Source organism: Anopheles arabiensis, chromosome 2 (assembly GCF_016920715.1).
Source record: "Anopheles arabiensis isolate DONGOLA chromosome 2, AaraD3, whole genome shotgun sequence".
Classification (NCBI taxonomy): Eukaryota; Metazoa; Arthropoda; class Insecta; order Diptera; family Culicidae; genus Anopheles; species Anopheles arabiensis.
Window position 1 is genome coordinate 77,126,178 of NC_053517.1, and position 18,972 is coordinate 77,145,149.

The 18,972-nt window shown below is 45.8% G+C and overlaps 38 non-coding genes across 38 annotated transcripts; all 38 read right to left on the reverse strand.

Annotated features, from left to right (window-relative positions):
* Positions 1–169: 169 nt before the first annotated feature.
* LOC120899125 lies at positions 170–288 on the reverse strand. The gene has a single exon (XR_005738931.1). It is a non-coding gene; the product is annotated as a 5S ribosomal RNA (ribosomal RNA).
* A 381-nt stretch (positions 289–669) lies between these two features.
* Positions 670–788, reverse strand: LOC120899126. Its single transcript, XR_005738932.1, has one exon. It is a non-coding gene; the product is annotated as a 5S ribosomal RNA (ribosomal RNA).
* A 382-nt stretch (positions 789–1,170) lies between these two features.
* LOC120899127 lies at positions 1,171–1,289 on the reverse strand. Its single transcript, XR_005738933.1, has one exon. It is a non-coding gene; the product is annotated as a 5S ribosomal RNA (ribosomal RNA).
* Positions 1,290–1,665: 376 nt separating this feature from the next.
* LOC120899129 lies at positions 1,666–1,784 on the reverse strand. Its single transcript, XR_005738935.1, has one exon. It is a non-coding gene; the product is annotated as a 5S ribosomal RNA (ribosomal RNA).
* Positions 1,785–2,164: 380 nt separating this feature from the next.
* On the reverse strand, positions 2,165–2,283 carry LOC120899130. Its single transcript, XR_005738936.1, has one exon. It is a non-coding gene; the product is annotated as a 5S ribosomal RNA (ribosomal RNA).
* Positions 2,284–2,662: 379 nt separating this feature from the next.
* LOC120899131 lies at positions 2,663–2,781 on the reverse strand. Its single transcript, XR_005738937.1, has one exon. It is a non-coding gene; the product is annotated as a 5S ribosomal RNA (ribosomal RNA).
* Positions 2,782–3,160: 379 nt separating this feature from the next.
* LOC120899132 lies at positions 3,161–3,279 on the reverse strand. Its single transcript, XR_005738938.1, has one exon. It is a non-coding gene; the product is annotated as a 5S ribosomal RNA (ribosomal RNA).
* A 379-nt stretch (positions 3,280–3,658) lies between these two features.
* Positions 3,659–3,777, reverse strand: LOC120899133. The gene has a single exon (XR_005738939.1). It is a non-coding gene; the product is annotated as a 5S ribosomal RNA (ribosomal RNA).
* A 380-nt stretch (positions 3,778–4,157) lies between these two features.
* LOC120899135 lies at positions 4,158–4,276 on the reverse strand. The gene has a single exon (XR_005738941.1). It is a non-coding gene; the product is annotated as a 5S ribosomal RNA (ribosomal RNA).
* A 380-nt stretch (positions 4,277–4,656) lies between these two features.
* LOC120899136 lies at positions 4,657–4,775 on the reverse strand. Its single transcript, XR_005738942.1, has one exon. It is a non-coding gene; the product is annotated as a 5S ribosomal RNA (ribosomal RNA).
* Positions 4,776–5,158: 383 nt separating this feature from the next.
* LOC120899138 lies at positions 5,159–5,277 on the reverse strand. The gene has a single exon (XR_005738943.1). It is a non-coding gene; the product is annotated as a 5S ribosomal RNA (ribosomal RNA).
* A 378-nt stretch (positions 5,278–5,655) lies between these two features.
* LOC120899139 lies at positions 5,656–5,774 on the reverse strand. The gene has a single exon (XR_005738944.1). It is a non-coding gene; the product is annotated as a 5S ribosomal RNA (ribosomal RNA).
* A 379-nt stretch (positions 5,775–6,153) lies between these two features.
* On the reverse strand, positions 6,154–6,272 carry LOC120899140. The gene has a single exon (XR_005738945.1). It is a non-coding gene; the product is annotated as a 5S ribosomal RNA (ribosomal RNA).
* A 377-nt stretch (positions 6,273–6,649) lies between these two features.
* LOC120899141 lies at positions 6,650–6,768 on the reverse strand. The gene has a single exon (XR_005738946.1). It is a non-coding gene; the product is annotated as a 5S ribosomal RNA (ribosomal RNA).
* Positions 6,769–7,147: 379 nt separating this feature from the next.
* On the reverse strand, positions 7,148–7,266 carry LOC120899142. Its single transcript, XR_005738947.1, has one exon. It is a non-coding gene; the product is annotated as a 5S ribosomal RNA (ribosomal RNA).
* A 382-nt stretch (positions 7,267–7,648) lies between these two features.
* Positions 7,649–7,767, reverse strand: LOC120899143. The gene has a single exon (XR_005738948.1). It is a non-coding gene; the product is annotated as a 5S ribosomal RNA (ribosomal RNA).
* A 381-nt stretch (positions 7,768–8,148) lies between these two features.
* On the reverse strand, positions 8,149–8,267 carry LOC120899144. The gene has a single exon (XR_005738949.1). It is a non-coding gene; the product is annotated as a 5S ribosomal RNA (ribosomal RNA).
* Positions 8,268–8,646: 379 nt separating this feature from the next.
* LOC120899145 lies at positions 8,647–8,765 on the reverse strand. Its single transcript, XR_005738950.1, has one exon. It is a non-coding gene; the product is annotated as a 5S ribosomal RNA (ribosomal RNA).
* A 380-nt stretch (positions 8,766–9,145) lies between these two features.
* LOC120899147 lies at positions 9,146–9,264 on the reverse strand. Its single transcript, XR_005738952.1, has one exon. It is a non-coding gene; the product is annotated as a 5S ribosomal RNA (ribosomal RNA).
* Positions 9,265–9,642: 378 nt separating this feature from the next.
* On the reverse strand, positions 9,643–9,761 carry LOC120899148. Its single transcript, XR_005738953.1, has one exon. It is a non-coding gene; the product is annotated as a 5S ribosomal RNA (ribosomal RNA).
* Positions 9,762–10,140: 379 nt separating this feature from the next.
* LOC120899149 lies at positions 10,141–10,259 on the reverse strand. Its single transcript, XR_005738954.1, has one exon. It is a non-coding gene; the product is annotated as a 5S ribosomal RNA (ribosomal RNA).
* Positions 10,260–10,638: 379 nt separating this feature from the next.
* On the reverse strand, positions 10,639–10,757 carry LOC120899150. Its single transcript, XR_005738955.1, has one exon. It is a non-coding gene; the product is annotated as a 5S ribosomal RNA (ribosomal RNA).
* Positions 10,758–11,134: 377 nt separating this feature from the next.
* Positions 11,135–11,253, reverse strand: LOC120899151. Its single transcript, XR_005738956.1, has one exon. It is a non-coding gene; the product is annotated as a 5S ribosomal RNA (ribosomal RNA).
* Positions 11,254–11,634: 381 nt separating this feature from the next.
* LOC120899152 lies at positions 11,635–11,753 on the reverse strand. The gene has a single exon (XR_005738957.1). It is a non-coding gene; the product is annotated as a 5S ribosomal RNA (ribosomal RNA).
* A 377-nt stretch (positions 11,754–12,130) lies between these two features.
* LOC120899153 lies at positions 12,131–12,249 on the reverse strand. The gene has a single exon (XR_005738958.1). It is a non-coding gene; the product is annotated as a 5S ribosomal RNA (ribosomal RNA).
* A 381-nt stretch (positions 12,250–12,630) lies between these two features.
* LOC120899154 lies at positions 12,631–12,749 on the reverse strand. The gene has a single exon (XR_005738959.1). It is a non-coding gene; the product is annotated as a 5S ribosomal RNA (ribosomal RNA).
* A 379-nt stretch (positions 12,750–13,128) lies between these two features.
* Positions 13,129–13,247, reverse strand: LOC120899155. The gene has a single exon (XR_005738960.1). It is a non-coding gene; the product is annotated as a 5S ribosomal RNA (ribosomal RNA).
* A 381-nt stretch (positions 13,248–13,628) lies between these two features.
* On the reverse strand, positions 13,629–13,747 carry LOC120899156. Its single transcript, XR_005738961.1, has one exon. It is a non-coding gene; the product is annotated as a 5S ribosomal RNA (ribosomal RNA).
* Positions 13,748–14,123: 376 nt separating this feature from the next.
* On the reverse strand, positions 14,124–14,242 carry LOC120899158. The gene has a single exon (XR_005738963.1). It is a non-coding gene; the product is annotated as a 5S ribosomal RNA (ribosomal RNA).
* A 380-nt stretch (positions 14,243–14,622) lies between these two features.
* LOC120899159 lies at positions 14,623–14,741 on the reverse strand. Its single transcript, XR_005738964.1, has one exon. It is a non-coding gene; the product is annotated as a 5S ribosomal RNA (ribosomal RNA).
* A 380-nt stretch (positions 14,742–15,121) lies between these two features.
* On the reverse strand, positions 15,122–15,240 carry LOC120899160. Its single transcript, XR_005738965.1, has one exon. It is a non-coding gene; the product is annotated as a 5S ribosomal RNA (ribosomal RNA).
* A 382-nt stretch (positions 15,241–15,622) lies between these two features.
* LOC120899161 lies at positions 15,623–15,741 on the reverse strand. Its single transcript, XR_005738966.1, has one exon. It is a non-coding gene; the product is annotated as a 5S ribosomal RNA (ribosomal RNA).
* Positions 15,742–16,121: 380 nt separating this feature from the next.
* On the reverse strand, positions 16,122–16,240 carry LOC120899162. The gene has a single exon (XR_005738967.1). It is a non-coding gene; the product is annotated as a 5S ribosomal RNA (ribosomal RNA).
* A 380-nt stretch (positions 16,241–16,620) lies between these two features.
* Positions 16,621–16,739, reverse strand: LOC120899163. The gene has a single exon (XR_005738968.1). It is a non-coding gene; the product is annotated as a 5S ribosomal RNA (ribosomal RNA).
* Positions 16,740–17,119: 380 nt separating this feature from the next.
* Positions 17,120–17,238, reverse strand: LOC120899164. Its single transcript, XR_005738969.1, has one exon. It is a non-coding gene; the product is annotated as a 5S ribosomal RNA (ribosomal RNA).
* Positions 17,239–17,618: 380 nt separating this feature from the next.
* On the reverse strand, positions 17,619–17,737 carry LOC120899165. The gene has a single exon (XR_005738970.1). It is a non-coding gene; the product is annotated as a 5S ribosomal RNA (ribosomal RNA).
* Positions 17,738–18,116: 379 nt separating this feature from the next.
* On the reverse strand, positions 18,117–18,235 carry LOC120899166. Its single transcript, XR_005738971.1, has one exon. It is a non-coding gene; the product is annotated as a 5S ribosomal RNA (ribosomal RNA).
* Positions 18,236–18,615: 380 nt separating this feature from the next.
* LOC120899167 lies at positions 18,616–18,734 on the reverse strand. The gene has a single exon (XR_005738972.1). It is a non-coding gene; the product is annotated as a 5S ribosomal RNA (ribosomal RNA).
* Positions 18,735–18,972: the final 238 nt, after the last annotated feature.

An 18,972-nucleotide genomic window follows, 5' to 3' on the forward strand; every position in this document is an offset into this window, starting at 1 on the left:
AGGGCTATAAATAGAACAACATCGCCTTTTGAGGAAAGCGTTAGAAGAAGGAAACAATTCATCCAAAGGAACTTTTTCACAGCGTACTGGGATGACCACAAGGACGATGGATACATTCCATGCGACCAAACACATCCCCGATGAGGCTGAGAAAAGCAAAAGGTGAAGATGCCAACGACACATGGTTTTCCCAAGTGGTCACCCACCTAAGTACTAGCCATGCCCGATGTTGCTTAACTTCGGTGATCGGACGAGAACCGGTGTTTTCAACATGGTATGGTCGTTGACAACCATGCCCGCCGCTAACACGCAACATAAACCAACGTCACACCGCCGTCTAACGTTCAAATCTAATGTGGAATTCATCTTTTCTGCAGCCTCCACAAGTCACGGGACACAAGCTTCAGTGCTTTTCACACAATAAAACACATTTTCAATAGTGATTGTTTGAGGAAAAAGTATGTTCGACCACAGTTCCCCACTCCAACATATGCTGCGCAGGGCTATAAATAGAACAACATCGCCCTTCGAGGGGAAGCGTTAGAAGAAGGAAACAATTCATCCAAAAGAACTTTTTCACAGCGTACTGGGATGACCACAAGGACGATGGATACATTCCATGCGACCAAACACATCCCCGATGAGGCTGAGAAAAGCAAAAGGTGAAGATGCCAACGACACATGGTTTTCCCAAGTGGTCACCCACCTAAGTACTAGCCATGCCCGATGTTGCTTAACTTCGGTGATCGGACGAGAACCGGTGTTTTCAACATGGTATGGTCGTTGACAACCATGCCCGCCGCTAACACGCAACATAAACCAACGTCACACCGCCGTCTAACGTTCAAATCTAATGTGGAATTCATCTTTTCTGCAGCCTCCACAAGTCACAGGGCTCAAGCTACAGTGCTTTTCACACAATAAAACACATTTTCAATAGTGATGTTTGCAGAAAAAGTATGTTCGACCACAGTTCCCCCACTCCAACATATGCTACGCAGGGCTATAAATAGAACAACATCGCCTTTTGAGGGAAGCGTTAGAAGAAGGAAACAATTCATCCAAAAAGAACTTTTTCACGGCGTACTGGGATGACCACAAGGACGATGGATACATTCCATGCGACCAAACACATCCCCGATGAGGCTGAGAAAAGCAAAAAGGTGAAGATGCCAACGACACATGGTTTTCCCAAGTGGTCACCCACCTAAGTACTAGCCATGCCCGATGTTGCTTAACTTCGGTGATCGGACGAGAACCGGTGTTTTCAACATGGTATGGTCGTTGACAACCATGCCCGCCGCTAACACGCAACATAAACCAACGTCACACCGCCGTCTAACGTTCAAATCTAATGTGGAATTCATCTTTTCTGCAGCCTCCACAAGTCACAGGGCTCAAGCTACAGTGCTTTTCACACAATAAAACACATTTTCAATAGTGATTGTTTGAGAAAAAGTATGTTCGACCACAGTTCCCCCACTCCAACATATGCTACGCAGGGCTATAAATAGAACAACATCGCCTTTTGAGGGAAGCGTTAGAAGAAACAATTCATCCAAAAGAACTTTTTCACAGCGTACTGGGATGACCACAAGGACGATGGATACATTCCATGCGACCAAACACATCCCCGATGAGGCTGAGAAAAGCAAAAGGTGAAGATGCCAACGACACATGGTTTTCCCAAGTGGTCACCCACCTAAGTACTAGCCATGCCCGATGTTGCTTAACTTCGGTGATCGGACGAGAACCGGTGTTTTCAACATGGTATGGTCGTTGACAACCATGCCCGCCGCTAACACGCAACATAAACCAACGTCACACCGCCGTCTAACGTTCAAATCTAATGTGGAATTCATCTTTTCTGAAGCTTCCACAAGTCACAGTGCTCAAGCTACAGTGCTTTTCACACAATAAAACACATTTTCAATAGTGGTTGTTTGAGAAAAAGTATGTTCGACCACAGTTCCCCACTCCAACATATGCTACGAGGGCTATAAATAGAACAACATCGCCCTTTTGAGGGAAGCGTTAGAAGAAGGAAACAATTCATTCAAAAGAACTTTTTCACAGCGTACTGGGATGACCACAAGGACGATGGATACATTCCATGCGACCAAACACATCCCCGATGAGGCTGAGAAAAGCAAAAAGGTGAAGATGCCAACGACACATGGTTTTCCCAAGTGGTCACCCACCTAAGTACTAGCCATGCCCGATGTTGCTTAACTTCGGTGATCGGACGAGAACCGGTGTTTTCAACATGGTATGGTCGTTGACAACCATGCCCGCCGCTAACACGCAACATAAACCAACGTCACACCGCCGTCTAACGTTCAAATCTAATGTGGAATTCATCTTTTCTGCAGCCTCCACAAGTCACAGGACACAAGCTTCAGTGCTTTTCACACAATAAAACACATTTTCAATAGTGGTTGTTTGAGAAAAGTATGTTCGACCACAGTTCCCCACTCCAACATATGCTACGCAGGGCTATAAATAGAACAACATCGCCTTTTGAGGAAAGCGTTAGAAGAAGGAAACAATTCATCCAAAAGAACTTTTTCACAGCGTACTGGGATGACCACAAGGACGATGGATACATTCCATGCGACCAAACACATCCCCGATGAGGCTGAGAAAAGCAAAAAGGTGAAGATGCCAACGACACATGGTTTTCCCAAGTGGTCACCCACCTAAGTACTAGCCATGCCCGATGTTGCTTAACTTCGGTGATCGGACGAGAACCGGTGTTTTCAACATGGTATGGTCGTTGACAACCATGCCCGCCGCTAACACGCAACATAAACCAACGTCACACCGCCGTCTAACGTTCAAATCTAATGTGGAATTCATCTTTTCTGCAGCCTCCACAAGTCACAGGACACAAGCTTCAGTGCTTTTCACACAATAAAACACATTTTCAATAGTGGTTGTTTGAGAAAAAGTATGTTCGACCACAGTTCCCCCACTCCAACATATGCTACCGAGGGCTATAAATAGAACAACATCGCCCTTTGAGGAAAGCGTTAGAAGAGGAACAATTCATCCAAAAAGAACTTTTTCACAGCGTACTGGGATGACCACAAGGACGATGGATACATTCCATGCGACCAAACACATCCCCGATGAGGCTGAGAAAAGCAAAAGGTGAAGATGCCAACGACACATGGTTTTCCCAAGTGGTCACCCACCTAAGTACTAGCCATGCCCGATGTTGCTTAACTTCGGTGATCGGACGAGAACCGGTGTTTTCAACATGGTATGGTCGTTGACAACCATGCCCGCCGCTAACACGCAACATAAACCAACGTCACACCGCCGTCTAACGTTCAAATCTAATGTGGAATTCATCTTTTCTGCAGCCTCCACAAGTCACAGGGCTCAAGCTACAGTGCTTTTCACACAATAAAACACATTTTCAATAGTGGTTGTTTGAGAAAAGTATGTTCGACCACAGTTCCCCCACTCCAACATGTGCTACGAAGGGCTATAAATAGAACAACATCGCCCTTCGAGGGAAGCGTTAGAAGAAGGAAACAATTCATCCAAAAGAACTTTTTCACAGCGTACTGGGATGACCACAAGGACGATGGATACATTCCATGCGACCAAACACATCCCCGATGAGGCTGAGAAAAGCAAAAGGTGAAGATGCCAACGACACATGGTTTTCCCAAGTGGTCACCCACCTAAGTACTAGCCATGCCCGATGTTGCTTAACTTCGGTGATCGGACGAGAACCGGTGTTTTCAACATGGTATGGTCGTTGACAACCATGCCCGCCGCTAACACGCAACATAAACCAACGTCACACCGCCGTCTAACGTTCAAATCTAATGTGGAATTCATCTTTTCTGCAGCCTCCACAAGTCACAGGGCTCAAGCTACAGTGCTTTTCACACAATAAAACACATTTCAATAGTGATTGTTTGAGAAAAAGTATGTTCGACCACAGTTCCCCCACTCCAACAATATGCTACCGAGGGGCTATAAATAGAACAACATCGCCCTTTGAGGGAAGCGTTAGAAGAAGGAACAATTCATCCAAAAGAACTTTTCACAGCGTACTGGGATGACCACAAGGACGATGGATACATTCCATGCGACCAAACACATCCCCGATGAGGCTGAGAAAAGCAAAAAGGTGAAGATGCCAACGACACATGGTTTTCCCAAGTGGTCACCCACCTAAGTACTAGCCATGCCCGATGTTGCTTAACTTCGGTGATCGGACGAGAACCGGTGTTTTCAACATGGTATGGTCGTTGACAACCATGCCCGCCGCTAACACGCAACATAAACCAACGTCACACCGCCGTCTAACGTTCAAATCTAATGTGGAATTCATCTTTTCTGCAGCCTCCACAAGTCACAGGGCTCAAGCTACAGTGCTTTTCACACAATAAAACACATTTTCAATAGTGATTGTTTGAGAAAAAGTATGTTCGACCACAGTTCCCCACTCCAACATATGCTACGCAGGGCTATAAATAGAACAACATCGCCCTTTTGAGGGAAGCGTTAGAAGAAGGAAACAATTCATCCAAAAGAACTTTTTCACAGCGTACTGGGATGACCACAAGGACGATGGATACATTCCATGCGACCAAACACATCCCCGATGAGGCTGAGAAAAGCAAAAGGTGAAGATGCCAACGACACATGGTTTTCCCAAGTGGTCACCCACCTAAGTACTAGCCATGCCCGATGTTGCTTAACTTCGGTGATCGGACGAGAACCGGTGTTTTCAACATGGTATGGTCGTTGACAACCATGCCCGCCGCTAACACGCAACATAAACCAACGTCACACCGCCGTCTAACGTTCAAATCTAATGTGGAATTCATCTTTTCTGCAGCCTCCACAAGTCACAGGGCTCAAGCTACAGTGCTTTTCACACAATAAAACACATTTTCAATAGTGGTTGTTTGCAGAAAAAGTATGTTCGACCACAGTTCCCCACTCCAACATATGCTACGCAGGGGCTATAAATAGAACAACATCGCCCTTTTGAGGGAAAGCGTTAGAAGAAGGAAACAATTCATCCAAAAGAACTTTTTCACAGCGTACTGGGATGACCACAAGGACGATGGATACATTCCATGCGACCAAACACATCCCCGATGAGGCTGAGAAAAGCAAAAGGTGAAGATGCCAACGACACATGGTTTTCCCAAGTGGTCACCCACCTAAGTACTAGCCATGCCCGATGTTGCTTAACTTCGGTGATCGGACGAGAACCGGTGTTTTCAACATGGTATGGTCGTTGACAACCATGCCCGCCGCTAACACGCAACATAAACCAACGTCACACCGCCGTCTAACGTTCAAATCTAATGTGGAATTCATCTTTTCTGCAGCCTCCACAAGTCACAGGGCTCAAGCTACAGTGCTTTTCACACAATAAAACACATTTTCAATAGTGATGTTTGCAGAAAAAGTATGTTCGACCACAGTTCCCCACTCCAACATATGCTACGCAGGGCTATAAATAGAACAACATCGCCCTTTGAGGGAAGCGTTAGAAGAAGGAAACAATTCATCCAAAAGAACTTTTCACAGCGTACTGGGATGACCACAAGGACGATGGATACATTCCATGCGACCAAACACATCCCCGATGAGGCTGAGAAAAGCAAAAGGTGAAGATGCCAACGACACATGGTTTTCCCAAGTGGTCACCCACCTAAGTACTAGCCATGCCCGATGTTGCTTAACTTCGGTGATCGGACGAGAACCGGTGTTTTCAACATGGTATGGTCGTTGACAACCATGCCCGCCGCTAACACGCAACATAAACCAATGTCACACCGCCGTCTAACGTTCAAATCTAATGTGGAATTCATCTTTTCTGCAGCCGCCACAAGTCACAGGGCTCAAGCTTCAGTGCTTTTCACACAATAAAACACATTTTCAATAGTGGTTGTTTGAGAAAAAGTATGTTCGACCACAGTTCCCCACTCCAACATATGCTACCGAGGGCTATAAATAGAACAACATCGCCTTTGAGGAAAGCGTTAGAAGAAGGAAACAATTCATCCAAAAGAACTTTTTCACAGCGTACTGGGATGACCACAAGGACGATGGATACATTCCATGCGACCAAACACATCCCCGATGAGGCTGAGAAAAGCAAAAAGGTGAAGATGCCAACGACACATGGTTTTCCCAAGTGGTCACCCACCTAAGTACTAGCCATGCCCGATGTTGCTTAACTTCGGTGATCGGACGAGAACCGGTGTTTTCAACATGGTATGGTCGTTGACAACCATGCCCGCCGCTAACACGCAACATAAACCAACGTCACACCGCCGTCTAACGTTCAAATCTAATGTGGAATTCATCTTTTCTGCAGCCTCCACAAGTCACAGAGCACAAGATAGAGTGCTTTTCACACAATAAAACACATTTTCAATAGTGATTGTTTCAGAAAAAGTATATTCGACCACAGTTCCCCCACTCCAACATATGCTACGCAGGGCTATAAATACAACATCGCCCTTTGAGGAAAGCGTTAGAAGAAGGAAACAATTCATCCAAAAGAACTTTTTCACAGCGTACTGGGATGACCACAAGGACGATGGATACATTCCATGCGACCAAACACATCCCCGATGAGGCTGAGAAAAGCAAAAGGTGAAGATGCCAACGACACATGGTTTTCCCAAGTGGTCACCCACCTAAGTACTAGCCATGCCCGATGTTGCTTAACTTCGGTGATCGGACGAGAACCGGTGTTTTCAACATGGTATGGTCGTTGACAACCATGCCCGCCGCTAACACGCAACATAAACCAACGTCACACCGCCGTCTAACGTTCAAATCTAATGTGGAATTCATCTTTTCTGCAGCCTCCACAAGTCACAGGGCTCAAGCTACAGTGCTTTTCACACAATAAAACACATCTTCAATAGTGGTTGTTTGAGAAAAAGTATGTTCGACCACAGTTCCCCACTCCAACATATGCTACGCAGGGCTATAAATAGAACAACATCGCCCTTCGAGGGAAGCGTTAGAAGAAGGAAACAATTCATCCAAAAGAACTTTTTCACAGCGTACTGGGATGACCACAAGGACGATGGATACATTCCATGCGACCAAACACATCCCCGATGAGGCTGAGAAAAGCAAAAGGTGAAGATGCCAACGACACATGGTTTTCCCAAGTGGTCACCCACCTAAGTACTAGCCATGCCCGATGTTGCTTAACTTCGGTGATCGGACGAGAACCGGTGTTTTCAACATGGTATGGTCGTTGACAACCATGCCCGCCGCTAACACGCAACATAAACCAACGTCACACCGCCGTCTAACGTTCAAATCTAATGTGGAATTCATCTTTTCTGCAGCCTCCACAAGTCACAGGACACAAGCTTCAGTGCTTTTCACACAATAAAACACATTTTCAATAGTGGTTGTTTGAGAAAAAGTATGTTCGACCACAGTTCCCCCACTCCAACAATATGCTACGAAGGGCTATAAATAGAACAACATCGCCCTTCGAGGGAAGCGTTAGAAGGAGCAACAATTCATCCAAAAGGAACTTTTTCACAGCGTACTGGGATGACTACAAGGACGATGGATACATTCCATGCGACCAAACACATCCCCGATGAGGCTGAGAAAAGCAAAAAGGTGAAGATGCCAACGACACATGGTTTTCCCAAGTGGTCACCCACCTAAGTACTAGCCATGCCCGATGTTGCTTAACTTCGGTGATCGGACGAGAACCGGTGTTTTCAACATGGTATGGTCGTTGACAACCATGTCCGCCGCTAACACGCAACATAAACCAACGTCACACCGCCGTCTAACGTTCAAATCTAATGTGGAATTCATCTTTTCTGCAGCCTCCACAAGTCACAGGGCTCAAGCTACAGTGCTTTTCACACAATAAAACACATTTTCAATAGTGATGTTTGCAGAAAAAGTATGTTCGACCACAGTTCCCCCACTCCAACATATGCTACCGAGGGCTATAAATAGAACAACATCGCCTTTTGAGGGAAGCGTTAGAAGAAGGAAACAATTCATCCAAAAAGAACTTTTTCACAGCGTACTGGGATGACCACAAGGACGATGGATACATTCCATGCGACCAAACACATCCCCGATGAGGCTGAGAAAAGCAAAAGGTGAAGATGCCAACGACACATGGTTTTCCCAAGTGGTCACCCACCTAAGTACTAGCCATGCCCGATGTTGCTTAACTTCGGTGATCGGACGAGAACCGGTGTTTTCAACATGGTATGGTCGTTGACAACCATGCCCGCCGCTAACACGCAACATAAACCAACGTCACACCGCCGTCTAACGTTCAAATCTAATGTGGAATTCATCTTTTCTGCAGCCTCCACAAGTCACAGGACACAAGCTTCAGTGCTTTTCACACAATAAAACACATTTTCAATAGTGGTTGTTTGAGAAAAAGTATGTTCGACCACAGTTCCCCACTCCAACATATGCTACCGAGGGCTATAAATAGAACAACATCGCCCTTTTGAGGAAAGCGTTGAAGAAGGAAACAATTCATCCAAAAGAACTTTTTCACAGCGTACTGGGATGACCACAAGGACGATGGATACATTCCATGCGACCAAACACATCCCCGATGAGGCTGAGAAAAGCAAAAGGTGAAGATGCCAACGACACATGGTTTTCCCAAGTGGTCACCCACCTAAGTACTAGCCATGCCCGATGTTGCTTAACTTCGGTGATCGGACGAGAACCGGTGTTTTCAACATGGTATGGTCGTTGACAACCATGCCCGCCGCTAACACGCAACATAAACCAACGTCACACCGCCGTCTAACGTTCAAATCTAATGTGGAATTCATCTTTTCTGCAGCCTCCACAAGTCACAGGGCTCAAGCTACAGTGCTTTTCACACAATAAAACACATTTTCAATAGTGGTTGTTTGAGAAAAAGTATGTTCGACCACAGTTCCCCACTCCAACATATGCTACGCAGGGCTATAAATAGAACAACATCGCCCTTCGAGGGAAGCGTTAGAAGAAGGAAACAATTCATCCAAAAAGAACTTTTTCACAGCGTACTGGGATGACCACAAGGACGATGGATACATTCCATGCGACCAAACACATCCCCGATGAGGCTGAGAAAAGCAAAAGGTGAAGATGCCAACGACACATGGTTTTCCCAAGTGGTCACCCACCTAAGTACTAGCCATGCCCGATGTTGCTTAACTTCGGTGATCGGACGAGAACCGGTGTTTTCAACATGGTATGGTCGTTGACAACCATGCCCGCCGCTAACACGCAACATAAACCAACGTCACACCGCCGTCTAACGTTCAAATCTAATGTGGAATTCATCTTTTCTGCAGCCTCCACAAGTCACAGGGCTCAAGCTACAGTGCTTTTCACACAATAAAACACATTTTCAATAGTGGTTGTTTGAGAAAAAGTATGTTCGACCACAGTTCCCCACTCCAACATATGCTACCGAGGGCTATAAATAGAACAACATCGCCCTTTGAGGAAAGCGTTAGAAGAAGGAAACAATTCATCCAAAAGAACTTTTCACAGCGTACTGGGATGACCACAAGGACGATGGATACATTCCATGCGACCAAACACATCCCCGATGAGGCTGAGAAAAGCAAAAGGTGAAGATGCCAACGACACATGGTTTTCCCAAGTGGTCACCCACCTAAGTACTAGCCATGCCCGATGTTGCTTAACTTCGGTGATCGGACGAGAACCGGTGTTTTCAACATGGTATGGTCGTTGACAACCATGCCCGCCGCTAACACGCAACATAAACCAACGTCACACCGCCGTCTAACGTTCAAATCTAATGTGGAATTCATCTTTTCTGCAGCCTCCACAAGTCACAGGGCTCAAGCTACAATGCTTTTCACACAATAAAACACATTTTCAATAGTGGTTGTTTGAGAAAAAGTATGTTCGACCACAGTTCCCCCACTCCAACATATGCTACCGAGGGCTATAAATAGAACAACATCGCCCTTTTGAGGAAAGCGTTAGAAGAGGAACAATTCATCCAAAAGAACTTTTTCACAGCGTACTGGGATGACCACAAGGACGATGGATACATTCCATGCGACCAAACACATCCCCGATGAGGCTGAGAAAAGCAAAAGGTGAAGATGCCAACGACACATGGTTTTCCCAAGTGGTCACCCACCTAAGTACTAGCCATGCCCGATGTTGCTTAACTTCGGTGATCGGACGAGAACCGGTGTTTTCAACATGGTATGGTCGTTGACAACCATGCCCGCCGCTAACACGCAACATAAACCAACGTCACACCGCCGTCTAACGTTCAAATCTAATGTGGAATTCATCTTTTCTGCAGCCTCCACAAGTCACAGGGCTCAAGCTACAATGCTTTTCACACAATAAAACACATTTTCAATAGTGGTTGTTTGAGAAAAAGTATGTTCGACCACAGTTCCCCACTCCAACATATGCTACCGAGGGCTATAAATAGAACAACATCGCCCTTTTGAGGAAAGCGTTAGAAGAGGAAACAATTCATCCAAAAGAACTTTTTCACAGCGTACTGGGATGACCACAAGGACGATGGATACATTCCATGCGACCAAACACATCCCCGATGAGGCTGAGAAAAGCAAAAGGTGAAGATGCCAACGACACATGGTTTTCCCAAGTGGTCACCCACCTAAGTACTAGCCATGCCCGATGTTGCTTAACTTCGGTGATCGGACGAGAACCGGTGTTTTCAACATGGTATGGTCGTTGACAACCATGCCCGCCGCTAACACGCAACATAAACCAACGTCACACCGCCGTCTAACGTTCAAATCTAATGTGGAATTCATCTTTTCTGCAGCCTCCACAGGTCACAGGGCTCAAGCTACAGTGCTTTTCACACAATAAAACACATTTTCAATAGTGGTTGTTTGAGAAAAAGTATGTTCGACCACAGTTCCCCCACTCCAACATATGCTACGCAGGGCTATAAATAGAACAACATCGCTCTTTGAGGAAAGCGTTAGAAGGAAACAATTCATCCAAAAGAACTTTTTCACAGCGTACTGGGATGACCACAAGGACGATGGATACATTCCATGCGACCAAACACATCCCCGATGAGGCTGAGAAAAGCAAAAGGTGAAGATGCCAACGACACATGGTTTTCCCAAGTGGTCACCCACCTAAGTACTAGCCATGCCCGATGTTGCTTAACTTCGGTGATCGGACGAGAACCGGTGTTTTCAACATGGTATGGTCGTTGACAACCATGCCCGCCGCTAACACGCAACATAAACCAACGTCACACCGCCGTCTAACGTTCAAATCTAATGTGGAATTCATCTTTTCTGCAGCCTCCACAGGTCACAGGGCTCAAGCTACAGTGCTTTTCACACAATAAAACACATTTTCAATAGTGGTTGTTTGAGAAAAAGTATGTTCGACCACAGTTCCCCCACTCCAACATATGCTACCGAGGGCTATAAATAGAACAACATCGCCCTTTGAGGAAAGCGTTAGAAGAAGGAAACAATTCATCCAAAAAGAACTTTTTCACAGCGTACTGGGATGACCACAAGGACGATGGATACATTCCATGCGACCAAACACATCCCCGATGAGGCTGAGAAAAGCAAAAGGTGAAGATGCCAACGACACATGGTTTTCCCAAGTGGTCACCCACCTAAGTACTAGCCATGCCCGATGTTGCTTAACTTCGGTGATCGGACGAGAACCGGTGTTTTCAACATGGTATGGTCGTTGACAACCATGCCCGCCGCTAACACGCAACATAAACCAACGTCACACCGCCGTCTAACGTTCAAATCTAATGTGGAATTCATCTTTTCTGCAGCCTCCACAAGTCACAGGACACAAGCTTCAGTGCTTTTCACACAATAAAACACATTTTCAATAGTGGTTGTTTGAGAAAAAGTATGTTCGACCACAGTTCCCCCACTCCAACATATGCTACGCAGGGCTATAAATAGAACAACATCGCCCTTTGAGGGAAGCGTTAGAAGGAAACAATTCATCCAAAAGAACTTTTTCACAGCGTACTGGGATGACCACAAGGACGATGGATACATTCCATGCGACCAAACACATCCCCGATGAGGCTGAGAAAAGCAAAAGGTGAAGATGCCAACGACACATGGTTTTCCCAAGTGGTCACCCACCTAAGTACTAGCCATGCCCGATGTTGCTTAACTTCGGTGATCGGACGAGAACCGGTGTTTTCAACATGGTATGGTCGTTGACAACCATGCCCGCCGCTAACACGCAACATAAACCAACGTCACACCGCCGTCTAACGTTCAAATCTAATGTGGAATTCATCTTTTCTGCAGCCTCAACAGGTCACAGGGCTAAAGCTACAATGCTTTTCACACAATAAAACACATTTTCAATAGTGGTTGTTTGAGAAAAAGTATGTTCGACCACAGTTCCCCCACTCCAACATATGCTACCGAGGGCTATAAATAGAACAACATCGCCCTTCGAGGGAAGCGTTAGAAGAAGGAAACAATTCATCCAAAAAGAACTTTTTCACAGCGTACTGGGATGACCACAAGGACGATGGATACATTCCATGCGACCAAACACATCCCCGATGAGGCTGAGAAAAGCAAAAGGTGAAGATGCCAACGACACATGGTTTTCCCAAGTGGTCACCCACCTAAGTACTAGCCATGCCCGATGTTGCTTAACTTCGGTGATCGGACGAGAACCGGTGTTTTCAACATGGTATGGTCGTTGACAACCATGCCCGCCGCTAACACGCAACATAAACCAACGTCACACCGCCGTCTAACGTTCAAATCTAATGTGGAATTCATCTTTTCTGCAGCCTCCACAAGTCACAGGGCTCAAGCTTCAGTGCTTTTCACACAATAAAACACATTTTCAATAGTGATTGTTTGAGAAAAAGTATGTTCGACCACAGTTCCCCACTCCAACATATGCTACGCAGGGCTATAAATAGAACAACATCGCCCTTCGAGGGAAGCGTTAGAAGAAGGAAACAATTCATCCAAAAGAACTTTTTCACAGCGTACTGGGATGACCACAAGGACGATGGATACATTCCATGCGACCAAACACATCCCCGATGAGGCTGAGAAAAGCAAAAGGTGAAGATGCCAACGACACATGGTTTTCCCAAGTGGTCACCCACCTAAGTACTAGCCATGCCCGATGTTGCTTAACTTCGGTGATCGGACGAGAACCGGTGTTTTCAACATGGTATGGTCGTTGACAACCATGCCCGCCGCTAACACGCAACATAAACCAACGTCACACCGCCGTCTAACGTTCAAATCTAATGTGGAATTCATCTTTTCTGCAGCCTCCACAAGTCACAGGGCTCAAGCTACAGTGCTTTTCACACAATAAAACACATTTTCAATAGTGATTGTTTGAGAAAAAGTATGTTCGACCACAGTTCCCCCACTCCAACATATGCTACGCAGGGCTATAAATAGAACAACATCGCCCTTCGAGGGAAGCGTTAGAAGAAGGAAACAATTCATCCAAAAAGAACTTTTTCACAGCGTACTGGGATGACCACAAGGACGATGGATACATTCCATGCGACCAAACACATCCCCGATGAGGCTGAGAAAAGCAAAAGGTGAAGATGCCAACGACACATGGTTTTCCCAAGTGGTCACCCACCTAAGTACTAGCCATGCCCGATGTTGCTTAACTTCGGTGATCGGACGAGAACCGGTGTTTTCAACATGGTATGGTCGTTGACAACCATGCCCGCCGCTAACACGCAACATAAACCAACGTCACACCGCCGTCTAACGTTCAAATCTAATGTGGAATTCATCTTTTCTGCAGCCTCCACAGGTCACAGGGCTCAAGCTACAGTGCTTTTCACACAATAAAACACATTTTCAATAGTGGTTGTTTGAGAAAAAGTATGTTCGACCACAGTTCCCCACTCCAACATATGCTACCGAGGGCTATAAATAGAACAACATCGCCCTTCGAGGAAAGCGTTAGAAGGAAACAATTCATCCAAAAGAACTTTTTCACAGCGTACTGGGATGACCACAAGGACGATGGATACATTCCATGCGACCAAACACATCCCCGATGAGGCTGAGAAAAGCAAAAGGTGAAGATGCCAACGACACATGGTTTTCCCAAGTGGTCACCCACCTAAGTACTAGCCATGCCCGATGTTGCTTAACTTCGGTGATCGGACGAGAACCGGTGTTTTCAACATGGTATGGTCGTTGACAACCATGCCCGCCGCTAACACGCAACATAAACCAACGTCACACCGCCGTCTAACGTTCAAATCTAATGTGGAATTCATCTTTTCTGCAGCCTCCACAAGTCACAGGGCTCAAGCTTCAGTGCTTTTCACACAATAAAACACATTTTCAATAGTGATTGTTTGAGAAAAAGTATGTTCGACCACAGTTCCCCACTCCAACATATGCTACCGAGGGCTATAAATAGAACAACATCGCCCTTTGAGGAAAGCGTTAGAAGAAGGAAACAATTCATCCAAAAAGAACTTTTTCACAGCGTACTGGGATGACCACAAGGACGATGGATACATTCCATGCGACCAAACACATCCCCGATGAGGCTGAGAAAAGCAAAAGGTGAAGATGCCAACGACACATGGTTTTCCCAAGTGGTCACCCACCTAAGTACTAGCCATGCCCGATGTTGCTTAACTTCGGTGATCGGACGAGAACCGGTGTTTTCAACATGGTATGGTCGTTGACAACCATGCCCGCCGCTAACACGCAACATAAACCAACGTCACACCGCCGTCTAACGTTCAAATCTAATGTGGAATTCATCTTTTCTGCAGCCTCCACAAGTCACAGGGCTCAAGCTTCAGTGCTTTTCACACAATAAAACACATTTTCAATAGTGATTGTTTGAGAAAAAGTATGTTCGACCACAGTTCCCCACTCCAACATATGCTACCGAGGGCTATAAATAGAACAACATCGCCCTTTTGAGGAAAGCGTTAGAAGAAGGAAACAATTCATCCAAAAGAACTTTTTCACAGCGTACTGGGATGACCACAAGGACGATGGATACATTCCATGCGACCAAACACATCCCCGATGAGGCTGAGAAAAGCAAAAGGTGAAGATGCCAACGACACATGGTTTTCCCAAGTGGTCACCCACCTAAGTACTAGCCATGCCCGATGTTGCTTAACTTCGGTGATCGGACGAGAACCGGTGTTTTCAACATGGTATGGTCGTTGACAACCATGCCCGCCGCTAACACGCAACATAAACCAACGTCACACCGCCGTCTAACGTTCAAATCTAATGTGGAATTCATCTTTTCTGCAGCCTCCACAAGTCACAGGGCTCAAGCTACAGTGCTTTTCACACAATAAAACACATTTTCAATAGTGATTGTTTGCAGAAAAAGTATGTTCGACCACAGTTCCCCACTCCAACATATGCTACGCAGGGCTATAAATAGAACAACATCGCCTTTTGAGGGAAGCGTTAGAAGAAGGAAACAATTCATCCAAAAAGAACTTTTTCACAGCGTACTGGGATGACCACAAGGACGATGGATACATTCCATGCGACCAAACACATCCCCGATGAGGCTGAGAAAAGCAAAAAGGTGAAGATGCCAACGACACATGGTTTTCCCAAGTGGTCACCCACCTAAGTACTAGCCATGCCCGATGTTGCTTAACTTCGGTGATCGGACGAGAACCGGTGTTTTCAACATGGTATGGTCGTTGACAACCATGCCCGCCGCTAACACGCAACATAAACCAACGTCACACCGCCGTCTAACGTTCAAATCTAATGTGGAATTCATCTTTTCTGCAGCCTCCACAAGTCACAGGGCTCAAGCTACAGTGCTTTTCACACAATAAAACACATTTTCAATAGTGGTTGTTTGAGAAAAAGTATGTTCGACCACAGTTCCCCCACTCCAACAATATGCTACCGAGGGCTATAAATAGAACAACATCGCCCTTTGAGGGAAAGCGTTAGAAGAGGAACAATTCATCCAAAAGAACTTTTTCACAGCGTACTGGGATGACCACAAGGACGATGGATACATTCCATGCGACCAAACACATCCCCGATGAGGCTGAGAAAAGCAAAAGGTGAAGATGCCAACGACACATGGTTTTCCCAAGTGGTCACCCACCTAAGTACTAGCCATGCCCGATGTTGCTTAACTTCGGTGATCGGACGAGAACCGGTGTTTTCAACATGGTATGGTCGTTGACAACCATGCCCGCCGCTAACACGCAACATAAACCAACGTCACACCGCCGTCTAACGTTCAAATCTAATGTGGAATTCATCTTTTCTGCAGCCTCCACAAGTCACAGGGCTCAAGCTACAGTGCTTTTCACACAATAAAACACATTTTCAATAGTGATTGTTTGAGAAAAAGTATGTTCGACCACAGTTCCCCACTCCAACATATGCTACCGAGGGCTATAAATAGAACAACATCGCCCTTTTGAGGAAAGCGTTAGAAGAAGGAAACAATTCATCCAAAAGAACTTTTTCACAGCGTACTGGGATGACCACAAGGACGATGGATACATTCCATGCGACCAAACACATCCCCGATGAGGCTGAGAAAAGCAAAAGGTGAAGATGCCAACGACACATGGTTTTCCCAAGTGGTCACCCACCTAAGTACTAGCCATGCCCGATGTTGCTTAACTTCGGTGATCGGACGAGAACCGGTGTTTTCAACATGGTATGGTCGTTGACAACCATGCCCGCCGCTAACACGCAACATAAACCAACGTCACACCGCCGTCTAACGTTCAAATCTAATGTGGAATTCATCTTTTCTGCAGCCTCCACAAGTCACAGGGCTCAAGCTATAGTGCTTTGCACACAATAAAACACATTTTCAATAGTGATTGTTTGAGAAAAAGTATGTTCGACCACAGTTCCCCCACTCCAACATATGCTACGCAGGGCTATAAATAGAACAACATCGCCTTTTGAGGAAGCGTTAGAAGAAGGAAACAATTCATCCAAAAGGAACTTTTTCACAGCGTACTGGGATGACCACAAGGACGATGGATACATTCCATGCGACCAAACACATCCCCGATGAGGCTGAGAAAAGCAAAAGGTGAAGATGCCAACGACACATGGTTTTCCCAAGTGGTCACCCACCTAAGTACTAGCCATGCCCGATGTTGCTTAACTTCGGTGATCGGACGAGAACCGGTGTTTTCAACATGGTATGGTCGTTGACAACCATGCCCGCCGCTAACACGCAACATAAACCAACGTCACACCGCCGTCTAACGTTCAAATCTAATGTGGAATTCATCTTTTCTGCAGCCTCCACAAGTCACAGGGCTCAAGCTACAGTGCTTTGCACACAATAAAACACATTTTCAATAGTGATGTTTGCAGAAAAAGTATGTTCGACCACAGTTCCCCCACTCCACGTGTGCTGCGAAGGGCTATAAATAGAACAACATCGCCCTTTGAGGGAAGCGTTAGAAGAAGGAAACAATTCATCCAAAAGGAACTTTTTCACGGCGTACTGGGATGACCACAAGGACGATGGATACATTCCATGCGACCAAACACATCCCCGATGAGGCTGAGAAAAGCAAAAGGTGAAGATGCCAACGACACATGGTTTTCCCAAGTGGTCACCCACCTAAGTACTAGCCATGCCCGATGTTGCTTAACTTCGGTGATCGGACGAGAACCGGTGTTTTCAACATGGTATGGTCGTTGACAACCATGCCCGCCGCTAACACGCAACATAAACCAACGTCACACCGCCGTCTAACGTTCAAATCTAATGTGGAATTCATCTTTTCTGCAGCCTCCACAAGTCACAGGGCTCAAGCTATAGTGCTTTTGCACACAATAAAACACATTTTCAATAGTGATGTTTGCAGAAAAGTATGTTCGACCACAGTTCCCCACTCCAACATATGCTACGCAGGGCTATAAATAGAACAACATCGCCTTTGAGGGAAGCGTTAGAAGAAGGAAACAATTCATCCAAAAGGAACTTTTTCACAGCGTACTGGGATGACCACAAGGACGATGGATACATTCCATGCGACCAAACACATCCCCGATGAGGCTGAGAAAAGCAAAAGGTGAAGATGCCAACGACACATGGTTTTCCCAAGTGGTCACCCACCTAAGTACTAGCCATGCCCGATGTTGCTTAACTTCGGTGATCGGACGAGAACCGGTGTTTTCAACATGGTATGGTCGTTGACAACCATGCCCGCCGCTAACACGCAACATAAACCAACGTCACACCGCCGTCTAACGTTCAAATCTAATGTGGAATTCATCTTTTCTGCAGCCTCCACAAGTCACAGGGCTCAAGCTACAGTGCTTTTCGCACAATAAAACACATTTTCAATAGTGATTGTTTGAGAAAAAGTATGTTCGACCACAATTCCCCCACTCCAACATATGCTACCGAGGGCTATAAATAGAACAACATCGCCCTTTTGAGGAAAGCGTTGAAGAAGGAAACAATTCATCCAAAAGAACTTTTTCACAGCGTACTGGGATGACCACAAGGACGATGGATACATTCCATGCGACCAAACACATCCCCGATGAGGCTGAGAAAAGCAAAAGGTGAAGATGCCAACGACACATGGTTTTCCCAAGTGGTCACCCACCTAAGTACTAGCCATGCCCGATGTTGCTTAACTTCGGTGATCGGACGAGAACCGGTGTTTTCAACATGGTATGGTCGTTGACAACCATGCCCGCCGCTAACACGCAACATAAACCAACGTCACACCGCCGTCTAACGTTCAAATCTAATGTGGAATTCATCTTTTCTGCAGCCTCCACAAGTCACAGGGCTCAAGCTACAGTGCTTTTCACACAATAAAACACATTTTCAATAGTGGTTGTTTGAGAAAAGTATGTTCGACCACAGTTCCCCCACTCCAACATATGCTACCGAGGGCTATAAATAGAACAACATCGCCCT